The sequence below is a fragment of the Vidua macroura genome, chromosome 14 (assembly GCF_024509145.1).
Source record: "Vidua macroura isolate BioBank_ID:100142 chromosome 14, ASM2450914v1, whole genome shotgun sequence".
NCBI classification, from domain to species: Eukaryota; Metazoa; Chordata; class Aves; order Passeriformes; family Viduidae; genus Vidua; species Vidua macroura.
The window spans coordinates 10,814,984-10,828,760 of NC_071584.1; positions in this window are offsets into that span (position 1 = coordinate 10,814,984).

Sequence of the window (13,777 nt, forward strand, 5' to 3'; positions counted from 1 at the left end):
AATAATTCTTTAAATTCTGGTATTTGAATATTGTCTCATTAACATAATTGCCTAATTTCTTGTTTTGTGAATTGCAATAGATAAGTAAAAATAGTCTTAGCTTATTATCACACTTTCTGCTGTGCTTTGTGATCACAGTAAACAGATGAGAAATGAGATTTTTTTTTTAAAGGAGGGACTATTCAAATATCAGGATGCTTATGTGACCCATTTATGCACATGCAAAACCCCCAGGAGATTTCAGCTACTGACTGCAGCATCCTTTTAGGCACCTACCTGAAGTCTAACTATTCATTAAGGCTTTCTCTTCATCAGGAACTTGTTTTACTGTATTTGAACACCACAAGGAGCATTAGATGACATTTTTCCTTTAATTTCAGTAAATTAAAACAAAAATATTAAACGATTTTAGTCCCTGCAGAGATAAGTCTCAGGCATCTATGCTGATTTGTGGAGAAAGTGTTGTTATGGAAAAAATAAAATGCATTTAATTGCAGTTAGAAACTCATTTTCTGTAAATATTTAATTTATATATTGTGTGAATATATAAATTATAAAATTATAATGTGTAAATTGTTTGTACTGGCATCAATAATCTCATAGAATCCACTAAAACTGCTTTTGTATATAACATGTTTTATGTATTTACACGACGGTCCTGCAAGGGGAACTCATCTTTAGACCAAATTTTCTATTTTTAACATAATGTTTGCCATATAAACATCAATGTTGGAATATACAACAATATTTAACTGGGGAACCAAGACAATTACAATTTTCAATTATATCTGAAAATATTAGGTCTTAGAAAAGCTTTATTTCAAAGTGCTTTAAGAGATTTTTTGTATTGGAGCTACTGTTATGCAAGTCTCTGCAAGGAGATCCTGAGGAGGTTTTGAGAGATCTAAAACCTTGTTTTTACCCAGAAAGTATTAGCTCTAATTAGGCATATCCCCTGAAACCTAAGTGTGGAATAAAAAGGATATTTTTAAGAGTAAAAAGCTATATAATATACAGGCTATACTGTTCTTTTCCAGTCTAACCCATAAGGAAAGTATGGCAACACTCAAAATCCATTTAACATAGCTCTAAAAACAGAGATTCTAAGATCCCTACTCATCAAATCTGTTTACAGGAATATTATCACTGGGCTTCCATCTGGGTCCTGGATGTGGGTTTGGCTGGCTGAATAAAGGAGTGCTGGTGGCTGAGGACAGCCAGTGCTGGGTTCCTGTCCCCATCTGTTTTAAGTGTCCATTTATGTGACCATGGCATTTTTTATCTGGATCAAGTATGTCCTGTTTTTTAACTAATTTATGTGTCTCATGCATGATTCTTTATTTTTAAAAAATTTACTTTGAAGAAGGAAAGATTTTCAGCAGTTTTGCTAACTGTGTTAAAATTAATAATTATGTAGCAAAGCTCTAGAAAGACCTTGTGAAATTTCCAGCATCAATCTAAATTAAATATGGAAGAAAATTTTCAGGAAGCAAAGGGGCCTGTGAGGTTTTTACTTGGCCAAGCTGTTTGCTCTGCAGCTATTTGATATGTGCATAAAACAAGAGAGAAAAAATAATTAATATTTTGCTTTTTCTGTCTGTACCAAATCAGCAGCTTATCTGAGCTGGTAAAAGGCCTCTCAGCCTTCAATCAGGTGGTGAACAAGGGAAAGCTTCAATCAGGTGGTGAACAGAAGTAAAAATAAGGTAAATAATAAAAGCTGCTGGGAGTTGTTTTGTTTTGAGGGGGGAACATCTGTATATAATAATAAAAGAATGAAATAATAAAAGATGTAGTATAATTATAGAACCTGGGACCTGAAGAGCCATGTTTTGAGATTGTTGCAAAACCCGAGGTAGATGCTTAATTCAGTTGTTGGATCTGTTTGCCCTAGTCTTGGTATTTTCAACAAGAATGGCAGAACTTCATAATGGAGACACAAGTTCTTTCCACTGAATTTCTTAAGAGACAAATATTGGGATTTGGATTTTCAATCAAGAATTTTTGACCGAAATAATAAATTTGTTACGTACTTGGGGGTTTGCATGGTTATTGTGCCAATTTTCCTAAGACCAAAGAGAGATGTTTCAAGGACAATAAAGCACTTTCCTCACAGAGGAGTGGAAAGAGAGATTATTACTTAATCACTGTGTGCTGGCATGGAAGCTGTCCAAAATTATACTGAAATTCTGGGTCTTTCCTCAGATTGCAGACTCCTGTGACATTGTTGCAGCCCAAAGGATATCCATCCCTCATGCCCCTTTGAATTTTTAAAACAAAAACACAATTAATATTTTATTGCATTTTGAGTCCTGCTAAACATAAAATTATCCTCTTCCTTGTTGTTTTGTTTGCACTGCATGTTTTTAAAGTGGGCATCAATGAAGGCTTGGAAATAGGGCCCTCTCTTTTCTAACTTCTGTAGGAAGCCTTTAATGCAGTGCTGTCCTTAAACACACTTTTTTATTGTCTGGATCAGGGAAAATATCCTCACAAAAGAAGCAAAACTTTTGAGATAAGCTGTTCATTTGAAATGTGTCTGACAGGAATAAACATCCTGACATCTCTAGAGTGTTATCTCATTGAAATAAATATAAAAGACAGTGGCAGTAGTTTAATAAGTGGGGTGCCTCCATTTGTTAGGTCTTTGTAGTCAAGTAGACATAGACTGTGCTCAGAAATGCTGCATTCCTAATTTGCACTGGAACTTCTGTTATTCACAGAGCTGAACAAAAGGAGTTGCAGAGTAGAGTTGTTGGATAAAATCTTTATGGGCACTTGTGTTTGAAACCTGCTTTGCTGTTGATAGTGTGGGAGGCATTTGTTGTAACAGCCTGACTTGGGGTAGTGTTTTCTTGAGGGAAAGAGCATAAATACAGAGTACTGTCTTTCTTAACATGAGTGAAAGTATCACACATTAATGTAAGTGATTTTGAGATGACATTCCAGTGCATTCTCTGCCTGTGTTTGGCTTTTAATTCTAATTAAGCCCTTTTGAACAAGGAGAATCAAAGCTAGTACAGAAATCTGCCTTAGAATGGGTAATACATGCAAGTGTCTCAAATTGTGTTCTCAGACTGTGACCAGATTATTCATCTGTCCTGGACATACAGTACACGAGAAATTGATTTTGGATTACAGTGGTTAATGGGTAGAGGATACTACCTGAATTGTGCCATTTAAAACAAGGATGTGAAAGTTTCTTGGATCCTGAGCTGATCCTCTGAACAGAAGTGATTTTTTTTTTTTTTTTTTTTGTAATTGAAAATTGATTTAACTTCAACAGAGCTATACAAAATCAAAGCTTTGATTTGAGGACCAGAGGGACAAAAATCTGAGGCAAAGTTTAACTAACTAACATACTTTTTCTTCAAAGCACGTAATCAAGCAAATCTTATTTACTGCAGCAATCTGCTACATGCTTCTTTCCCTCTGAAAAAAACTCAAAGGATTGTGGTAGTGTGGATGGTCTCCTGATACATGAAGTTGTACTGAAGTCTTTATCCTCTTTTTTGCAGGAATAATCTAGTGATCTAGGATGTTTAATTAGGCATTTATCTATAAGCTATATAATTTCACAAACCTCCGTTAACTAATATGAATTCAAAAATTTGAGATCAACAGTATAAAATTCACCCAGTTCTTTGAGCTCCAGTTAAACGCTTGTTAATGTTCAGTATCTATCTAGAATTTAAGTGAATTCCTTAAAGTTTGTTTACACTTGTCATTGCTATAAATAGATGTTATCTACTGTGTAATTTTGGAGGCCATTATTTCATAAATTAAATAGATTTAGAAAATTTTAAAAATCCCTTCATGTTTTTTTTAAATTTTCTTAATTTAAGATTAAGATTAGATGGATGTTATATTGATTTGTCTTACAAGCATGTGCTAATCAATTTAAAGGGTGAAGGGACAGTCTTCTAAAAGCCTTTTTAAAGTCAATAGAAACTGCCTGTTTGTGAAAACAGCAACTTCTATCATTTTTGCTACAGCTCTAGGAGTTGATTCCAGCTGCCTTTCTGAGAGACATCAATGGAAGTAAACACATTAAACTCCATTTTAATGGAAATAAACACTCATAAAAGCAAACTGTTTTTCAGAGCACATATATATATTAAGACCTTAACAGATTTTATGGTTATGGATATGTTTTTAAAAAAAAAAAAAAAAATCACAATAAAAGTAAGAAGTCTTTAGTGGTGAGTGGAATAATCTTAAACCAGTTCTAACTGATAATAAAGCAGCATAATAATGCTGGATACTCTTCAGTTATCCTTTGGAAATATTGTAATTGAATTGTAAACACAGGAAAACAATAATAAAATGTACCACTATTTTATGAAATTAAAGAGGTGTGAAATGGAGCTCCATAGTTCTTCATTTGTTATCTCTTCATAAAATAATAATATTTCATTTCAATTGTCCAGATAAATTCAGCTTCAAATTCTAAAACTTATTTGCATTTTTCAGCATTCATTTTTAGCATGTTTTATAAAGTCACTTTTCAGTCCTCCTCTTTTGTAAGGACATGTGGAGCTAAAGATGTGTCAGCACAAATATGTTTGTAGATGGGTGGGGTTTTATGATTTCCATTTTGAGATAGCTTTTTCTTCTGATTTTCTCAATCTCAGCTGTAAATATTTCTGATTCAAACAGTGCTAAACAAATACATCTTTTCTTATATTAAATACTTTAAACTAGGGGTTGACCTAAATTCAAGTCAGATTTTTTAACATTCTTTGAAGTAGAGAAACCAAGAGCTGCTACTCTTTTAAAACATCTCTGAAAGAGTTTTTCAGTATGTTCAATTGTTTATTTTAGAAGAAATGTGAAGCCAGTCTTGTTGTTTATGTTGAGATAATGAATCCTTTTGGTGTTTTAATTCTGCACTTGCAAGGAGCACAGAATAGATGGTAACAAGTAAATAAATACTCAATGTGTGGGACTGTCAGGAGGGATTCACAGGAGTTTCAATACATAAACTGAACTGAAGTGACTACGGTAACATTAAATACTGTTAAATATTTATTTAAATTTCCCTGTTGTAAAATTGTAGCACATGCTCTCACTTTGTTCAATAATATTATATAAAGTCAAGTTTCTAATTACTGTCAAGTCTGGAGAAGGTGATGGAAAGGAGCAGTTGGGACTCATAGAAAAAGTCGTGCTAGGAAAGGTTGGTGTAAAGGTTGTAGTGAAGTAATTTTGTGACTGAGGAAGGTGAAATGAAACCTCTATGCCTATTGGAGTTGGAAGGCAAAGGAAGCCTGCCTTTTTTGCTTTTAAATACTTTGGTTTATTAACAAGTAGGAGTTTTTTTTTGGGAGGTTTTTTGTGGCTGGAAATAGAGGCAGACAGAAAAAGGGTAATTGTTTTATTTGTTTTGAACACCTATTTAGCACAGGGCTTGGAGCAATGAAGAAAATGCACAAAAGCTAACTTATTAATTTTTGAATGACATGAACAAATAAGTATGTTTAGTGTTGATAAATAAGAATTATGAAAGATGGTGGGGAGGGCTTTTTTAATAAAACAACAAAGCAGTATGATGTAAGCATTATAGATACAAAAAGTCATCTTAATTCAGTGACAAAGTGTGTCCTTCCTTGGATTAAAATAAATGTTTTAATAACAGAATAGCTTTTCAGCATAACAGGAAGGTTAAGCTGGGCAAGTCATGCAGTTCAGGCAACATTATCTCAATAAGGATTTTACATCATGAAGTTGAAGTCTCTTTTGGCAAGTTATTGGAAAAGGAATTAAATTTCAGTTTCAGTGCTACAGTAACAGGAATTGAGCTCATATAATTTTTCTCCTTCAGTTTTGCTATGAAAGTGAATTCCGATTGATTTGTCTGTCTTATGAGAAATTGTGTGTAACAATAAATTCATGCTGTCAGATTTGGACTTACTTGAGGTGGACCCATCAGAACTCACGTGTCAAGCAGTGCCTGTGAACTAAACTGCTTTGAGGATGGAGATTTTATTTATTAAAAGTCATTATAACCTATAAATAATAGGTGAAAATGTTTACAGACCATCTCTCATTCTCATACCAACAGAGAGCATTTGGACACTTGGAAGTCAAATAGGAATTAAATATTTGTATGCAGATATCTCATAAACAAACATCACAAAAAATCTAAATGGAATGACAGCACCTGAACTTTTAGTGCAAACAGAGTTCCCAAGAACTTGTGTCATGCCAATATCTGCAGGAACACAGTTTGTGGTGATTGGGAGTGGGGCTGGCCCAGCCTCATCCCCAGTGGGCACAGCTGTGAGCAGCAGGTGAGCAGCACTGACAGCAGTGAGCCATGGAGTGCCCAGGGGCACTGAGCAACCACAAAGGGAGCAGAGGGCACACAGGTGTACTGCATGAACAGGAGGGTATAAAAGGTTGGGCTGAAGAACAAGAAGGGCAGATGCTTGCAGCCTTCTGAAGTGGTGTGGTGTTACTTTGTATGGGTTGAAGCTTTCTGAAATTGTGTGGTGATACTTTGTGTGTGATGGGTGTCTCAACTGCCTCACAGGTTGTGAGCAATATCCACTTGAGTACACTTTCATCTCCCAGTCCTTTCAAGCCTTGCAGTACAGAGCTTGGGTATATATATATATATATATATTTATACTTTACCTTCCACAGTCCCTGTACTCCAGGAGCATTCCCAAATTAGGAAATCATTGTCTTTACAGCTTCTTTTAAAGGAAACTTGGTGCAATGCAGAAATGGCCTCATATAAAAATTATATCTTCCCTTGACCCATTAGCCTAGGAATGCTTGCAGTATTTCAGCTGCGTGACAAAGTTAGTGCCCCATTACAAAAGGGAGGTCGTGTTGCCACTGATGCCTTGCCACTGGGTCCTGAGGGACAGGGTTAGAAGCCAAAACATATTGACCTGTTTGGTCATGGCTTGCTAGTAAGATGTGTAACTATGGAACTGATTTTTAAATCGGTTGCATAAATCATAAACTTTGCTGGTTTTGCTGAGAGTGCAAGTCTCTGTTTCTTCCCAGTTATTATCTCACGCCTGGGAGCAGCTGTACTACCACCAACTACAAGTGTAAGGTTTTCCCTCTGTATTTATTTATGAAGTGGGTAGTTGTTTTAATATCTTTGGCTTGTAATTATAACAGTGGGTTTTCTTCCTGCCATTTAAGCTTGGAGGTATTTATACATTGTGTTTACTTAGCAGCAGACACCAGGAAAATGTGCTTTGAAGATTTAGCCTTTTATGGGGCTTTGTACTTACTAGCAAATAAATCTACCTATTCTGTGTCACAGAAGGAAGTCTCCTGTTCAAACAGTGTCTTGCAGTTGCAAACAGCAATGGAGAGAATGCAGTTTTTTTTCTATTACTCATCTACTATCTATTTCTTGATTTTTATTTGGCAAGTTTGTTTTACCTAGTGTTCTCAAAGGGCAGTTTTTGGTGACTGGAGCAAAGTGAACACTTATTTAAGAGTCTGCATTCACATGATAATAATAATGTGGAAATAACTGCAGTAAAGAAAATCTTCATTTACTATGGTAATGGTATAAGCAGAATTATGTAATGTTTTTGCAACAGGCTGAAAGCATACTTTGCATCCCTTTGTAGCCAAAAAACAATAATGTTGCCTGTTCATGTCAAAGGAAGTCATGATTGCAGGAATTCTTGGCACTTGAGAGTACTGGGCTACTGGATAGAATCTTCTTAGAGGCCTTTTTCAACCTAAATTGTTCTGTACTTATGTAATTCTGATTTGGTTTAGTTGGAATATATAACTCCAAAATTTTAGCTTGTGTAGAAAAAGATTCTTAATTATTGGAAGACATTTCATCAAAGCAGAAAGTCAAACTGGTTGTGGTTTTATTGGTTATTTTTCTTTTCCCATTCCAAGGTTAATTTCTGTCTTAGTACAGAGATAATAGAAGTGTTTTCTTTTTAAAAAGTGTATGTACTTTCAGGAATTTCCTAAATATCTCCTGAAGGATCAACTTTTCTAAAACCTTTTGAATGTTCAGTCTCGGCTTATTTCCAAGACTGCAACAAAGCCATTGCTTTTGTTTACATCCATTTCAGTTTAAGTATAAACCGAGAGTAAAATAAATGGTGGCATTGGGGGCTGTGTAAGAAACTGGAATGTAGATGGTGATGTAGTTCTTTGGACATCTTTGTTCTGAGTGTAAATAATACAGATTTATGGTGATGCTTTTAAAAAGCAAAAGTTATTTTGTCTGTCTGGTACCTCCTCTCAGCTCATATAACGATGTAGCTAGGACTGAGAGCTAATGCCCCAGGAGAACAATTTTTCCTCCAAAGCAGTAAGGTAGGGGTTGGGTTTTCCCTTTGCTAGAGAGATCTATACCTGCCAGGTCAAGGACCACATGTTTACTCTGAAGAGCCTCTGTTTTACAAAAGTAATTTTCTGATAGATCTGTGAGAAGCATTAAAGAAAAGAGCAAACCAGGGTGGTCCTTTTGCCTGCTGCAGATGCAGCCTAGGAAAAAGTGTTAAGTCTCTAAGGTACCTAAAACTTGCACAGGACCATGAAAAGTAGGTCTGGGGAAGAGGAGCACCCAGAGGAGCTTTAGGAGGAGGACACCTGCCCCAAGCAGCAAAAAGGCTCAAATTGTTGGGAGCAATCTTACTTCCCACAAGTAATTTAAAACATAAATTCGCTGAACTGCAGCAATTTGAATAAATGCACTTATGAGAACTCTACTGAGATGAGAGGCCTTTGACAGGAGGGTTTGGGCCTTTCCTTGTCTTTGCAGAGTTTTCCTGTGAAGACAGTGCTTACCGAGTTTTGAAGCTGTTCATCACAATGATATTGGCATAAGCCATGGCCCGTGGTGTGTTATGAGACTCAAACACCCAGAATCTCAAAGGAGTCTGTTTGCTGGGGACGTATACGCTGCCCTTCGTCAGACTAAAGTTTGGTGATCTCATAAAACCATTACCAAACAAATGGAATTCAATCTAAAAAATGCTTAATGGAAATGAAACTGTTTTAGTTATATCTGCCGTGAGATCACAGCAGTTTTCACATAGTCATTAGGATTTTTTTCCTACATTACTAAATCAAATTTGTTTTACTATTGTTTATTTCCCACTTTTTACCCTTTGATGTTATAATGTTAAATTAATAGCTATTATCTTTCTGAACATTTAATTTACACTAATTTAATTAACTTTGGTGCATCTAGGTAGATATTAATTGCAACATCAATTCTAGCAATCAATAGTTCCTAGAAAATAGACCAACAATTATTGCCATAATTTGTAACAATGTAAGAAGCGTTTTTGTAATTGTTATATTGCTCTATTTGATGGCAGAATTCTACCTAGCATGCTCAGGACTTCAAATAGTGGTCATTATTCAAATGTGATTCTTCTTCCCATGCTATTGTTAACTATTAAGCATGGATGAATCATGTTTTCAGTTAATACAATATAGTTGTAACTCAGTGCACTCTGTTTAAATTGAATTTGTGCTGCAATTAAATTTTGACTTCAGTGATAAATATCTACATTTTCAGCAGGTATTTCTGGAAGAATTGAATAAAATTACTTCTTTTTGTGTCAAAGAATCTCATTAAACTACACTGGGATTTTTGTTTATTTTACCCTTTATGTCCATTTCATTCAGTGGATTAGGCAATCATCCTTGTAATTGAATTATGAACTTTATCCCATCTCCAAATGAAGTCTGTGCTGCTGGTAGCCACAGCAACCTAAGGGCCACTAGACATAATGTCTCACTTGAAATGGTTTGGATGTGGATTCCAATTCAGATAAGCAGCCAGTATTTCATATTTGGAGCTTATCTTGAATGCTCTGGGTCTGGAAAACTAAGCTGTTGTCAGAATTCTTCAAAGATTTCCTGTACCTCTGAAAACTCATCTTCAGATCAAAAAAAAATAAAAACCCAGAAAAATTAATGGGGTAAACTATTAAATTTTTTTTTTATGTATCTTAGTGGGGTTTGATGACACCAAACAGCATAAATTAATTCCCAGTCATTCATTTATAAGTGTTAAAATTCAGGTTGAGATGTTGTATTCTCAAAATTTTAGAAAATCATTTTCTTTGTGCAAAATGGAACTATTTTTCCTTGCTGTTTAAACATTCTACTAACACTGTAGAAAAAGATTTTTTTTTTTCCTAATAATTGTGGGTTTATATTTCATAAGTGCGTAGAAAAAAAGTGTAGCCTGGAGGAAAATATAATAAGCAGGTATATATTTTATGAATATAGGGAGATATGCAAATTAGGATCACAGTTAACTCTAGTTGTGTCAGGTATAACTACAGCATGTCAAAACAGAATCATTTTCAACCAGGTTGTAGAGACCTTAGAATGATTATTTTAGATGCATTTTTACTGTTTTCTACCTTTCAGCTAGTACCCAAGTAGCTGGCCATCTGGTTCTGTTAAATTTATCTGTGTTTGTGGGGGGTTGGATAAATTAAAATATAATTCTGTTATTTATTAAGGAGATGTGGTTAACAGGTGTTATGCATACAGATAATGCATTAGAGAGTGCTGATCTCATGCAGCTGATTTGTATTTGTTCAGCTGAATGTATTTGCTCCATGGAGACCAGGATGGGATTACATACATTAGTTCATCTAAAAGTTCTACAGGTAAAGAATAACTTTCCTAAGGCAGTTTGCGTTACAGAATGTTGGGTTAGTCTGTAAAGTGATTTATTTAATATCCTGAAAATGTGCTGGTCAATTTTCTAGGACAGGTATTATAAGCTCTGTACATTTCCCTAGGGGCCATTTTAAAGTTATCAAATCACCCTGAAAAGGTGCTGGCAAAGACAGACACAGTACCCATCTTTGTAGTGATTTCAGCAGCAAAAGCTATATTTTCATTTAAGAATTAGTGGTTTTGTAACTCAGAGGCTCTATATATGCATTACCAGCTGATGGTTTCAGAATTATTTTGTTTTGTGGTCATTATCCCTGGTTTCTGAAAGGGCTGAACTTCTCCCTAGCTTTTTTGCTCTGCTACATTAAACCTCGGATTTCTGCTGTGATAACTTAAATTTGTGTAACATGCTATATAACAATAGCAACTAATTGTTCAGGTTGACAAACCAATGTATTGACAGTACAGAGCAACATAGCTTTTACTGCTGGGAAAGAAAAATAATAAAGGTATAGTTCCACTCTGTGAATTTGGTTGGGAGGAATTATGTGCTCTGAGATTCTGCCCCCTGAAAAGTGAGTAAAGGTCTTCAGCTCTGTACTCACAAAGGCAAGTTGACTCAAAGCAGCCTTTTCTGGATTCCAAGTGGTACAGTGTCACAAATTGATAAAATTTCATCTCTAGCAGGATGACTAATCTTACTCTTTTTAAGTATATGCTACCTCATAAGAGTGTAAGAATAAAAACAGGATAAAGCCCATAGCAATACAATTTTTTTGCTGTTTGATTTATGTCTACTTGAAAATATGTGTATTTTCAAAAAGAAACCCTTTTTCTGTCCTGAAAAAATGAGATTCAACATCCCTCAGCAGCTAATTTTTAGCACTTAGAGGTTCCCTTGGGCTGCTGTCAGCTACAACTTATTGCATAGGGGCTTTCTACTAAACTCATTATAAAATTATTAGCCCCAAGGAAAACATTCATGTTACAGCCAGCACTTGTTATAGGCACTTTTGCAGCTGAATTGTACATTGTCAAACTTTATCAAATGGTGAGCAAAGAAAAATCATGGGATTAAACAGGCAAGTTGTTAATAGGGATGCTGTCTAAGCTATATGTGTAAGGAGGAGTATTTCTAAGGAATGATTTTTTTTTCCACCAGATTTTCATTTGCTGGATTATATTGTGGTAAGAAAAGAACGGTGGCAAAACATGGACCAAGTTATTAATGCTATTTGTTTTTCATTACATGTTAGACAGGGGCCTTCTTTAATAAAATAGAATGTTTGTTTTGTAAGCAGAGTTTCCACATCATGAGTTTGTGACTGGAAGGCGGATTTTGGAAGGTACCTTTGGACCAAGAGCGTTGGTCATGTGAGAGTGGGTCTAGTTCAAGTTACCAATTACTTCCAAAGGTACAGAAGTTCAGTAACACCCTCAGAATGGCCCAAACTCTTTTAACATAATCATTTAAATGCCACAGAGGGTTCTTGGTTAGAAGCACTAATACTTCTGAAAATGTGATCTTTGGAGAGCAAGTGTTCCCTTCTAGACAGGCAGTGTTCTGTAGTGCAGATTTTGACACGGGTTTTGCGACGTTATCTGTACCCAAGAATTGTCCTTATATTGTGAATATTGAGAAGAGAGCAAAATCATCAGTGCCTTGTCATATCTGTTTGGGAAAGCTTTCTGAAAGAGGTGGAAGCCAGGGAGTCACTGAGGTAAAATTTCTAGGTGCAGGAAAACCCTGCTGGCATTTAAAGCATATCCTACTACATAGAGTCTGGAAGAGACCTTTGCCCAGATCAAACTCTTTATTTAGAAAGAGTTCTTTATTTAAAAAGAGTCTTTGAGTTAAAAGCTTTTGACAAGAGGGCTGAGGAGCAGGGCCATAGGATTGGTGGCAAAGGTGGTGTCCACCAGGATTTGGGGTATGACTGAGGGGCTGCCGAGAACGTTTTGTGGTTGCATTTCCACTACCAGGGCAGTAACAACTGCACAGATTTCATTTCTGTTTCTCATTTTAGTCTATACAGAGGATTTAAAACACACAACCTGTTAGCTCCAGTGCAATACACTTCACTTTCTTTGCTGTGTGTGAGGCAGGTTAAGGGCATAAGAACAGCATTTAAGGGTTTCCAGAGGACTTTTGGTCTTCTGGAAGAGTCTTCTATTTCAGAAACTTTAGGATTAAACTTTTTTCTTTTTTTTCTGGAAAATTATATTTTTCCCCTCTCATGTGGTCAAAAATAATGCCTTCAGGACACTAAATAAATGAAGTTGTTTATTTACCTGAAGAAAAAAAGGTGCATAGCATAGGCTATGTCAACCTGGGCTGTTGATTTTCTTCTCTTTTTTACCATATTCATAAGCATTTCAAAAGCTGCTTTTTAAAGATTCTAGAAATTCCAGTGGACATCCTTACTTCAATTATAACTTTAGTGTGCCCTAGCACTGTCAAATGTTTTATCACAGAAAGGGTAGTAAAAATTTCCTCAAAGCCCTGCCACATGAACAGACCCTGAACAGTCCCTAATGAGAAATCCACCTCATGGACTAGAAGAGAAGCTGAAATGTCAGTTCTGGCAGCTGAAAGGGTGAAGTTAGCCCAGGATTTCCTCCAAGACAACTGAGAGGGCAGATGTTTCAATAAAAATGTTAAAAGTAAAGCATCCTGTCTGTGCCCCAAAGTCCCTAATTAATTAGTGGAGTTATTGGAGCTTGGTGGTACTTCTTAGTCCTACCACCTAAGCACCTTGGGGCAGCTGGAAACCTGGCACTGAACAAATGGTAGGCGACTGTTCTGGAGTGATTCCAGGTAAAGAAAGCATTACCCAAAGAGCTCTCTGAGGAGGAAGAAATGTACAAATCAGAGAGACAGTAACTACAACTCTTGCTTTATTAAATAGAGCTGATACCAACCTGTCCTGATAACAAGGACTACTATTTACCACTGCGTCATTTGTCATCAGAGCCAAGATTGTGAATCGTGAGGGGAAGAGGGAAACAAAAGGATCTTTTTTTCTTTATTTCTTATTCGTCATTTCAGGTAAATGGCCATTAACTGACTCACTGCTGTGTTTTACTTATTTATTTGTAAGTGAAGGAGTAAGAGGTTTGTTTGTGG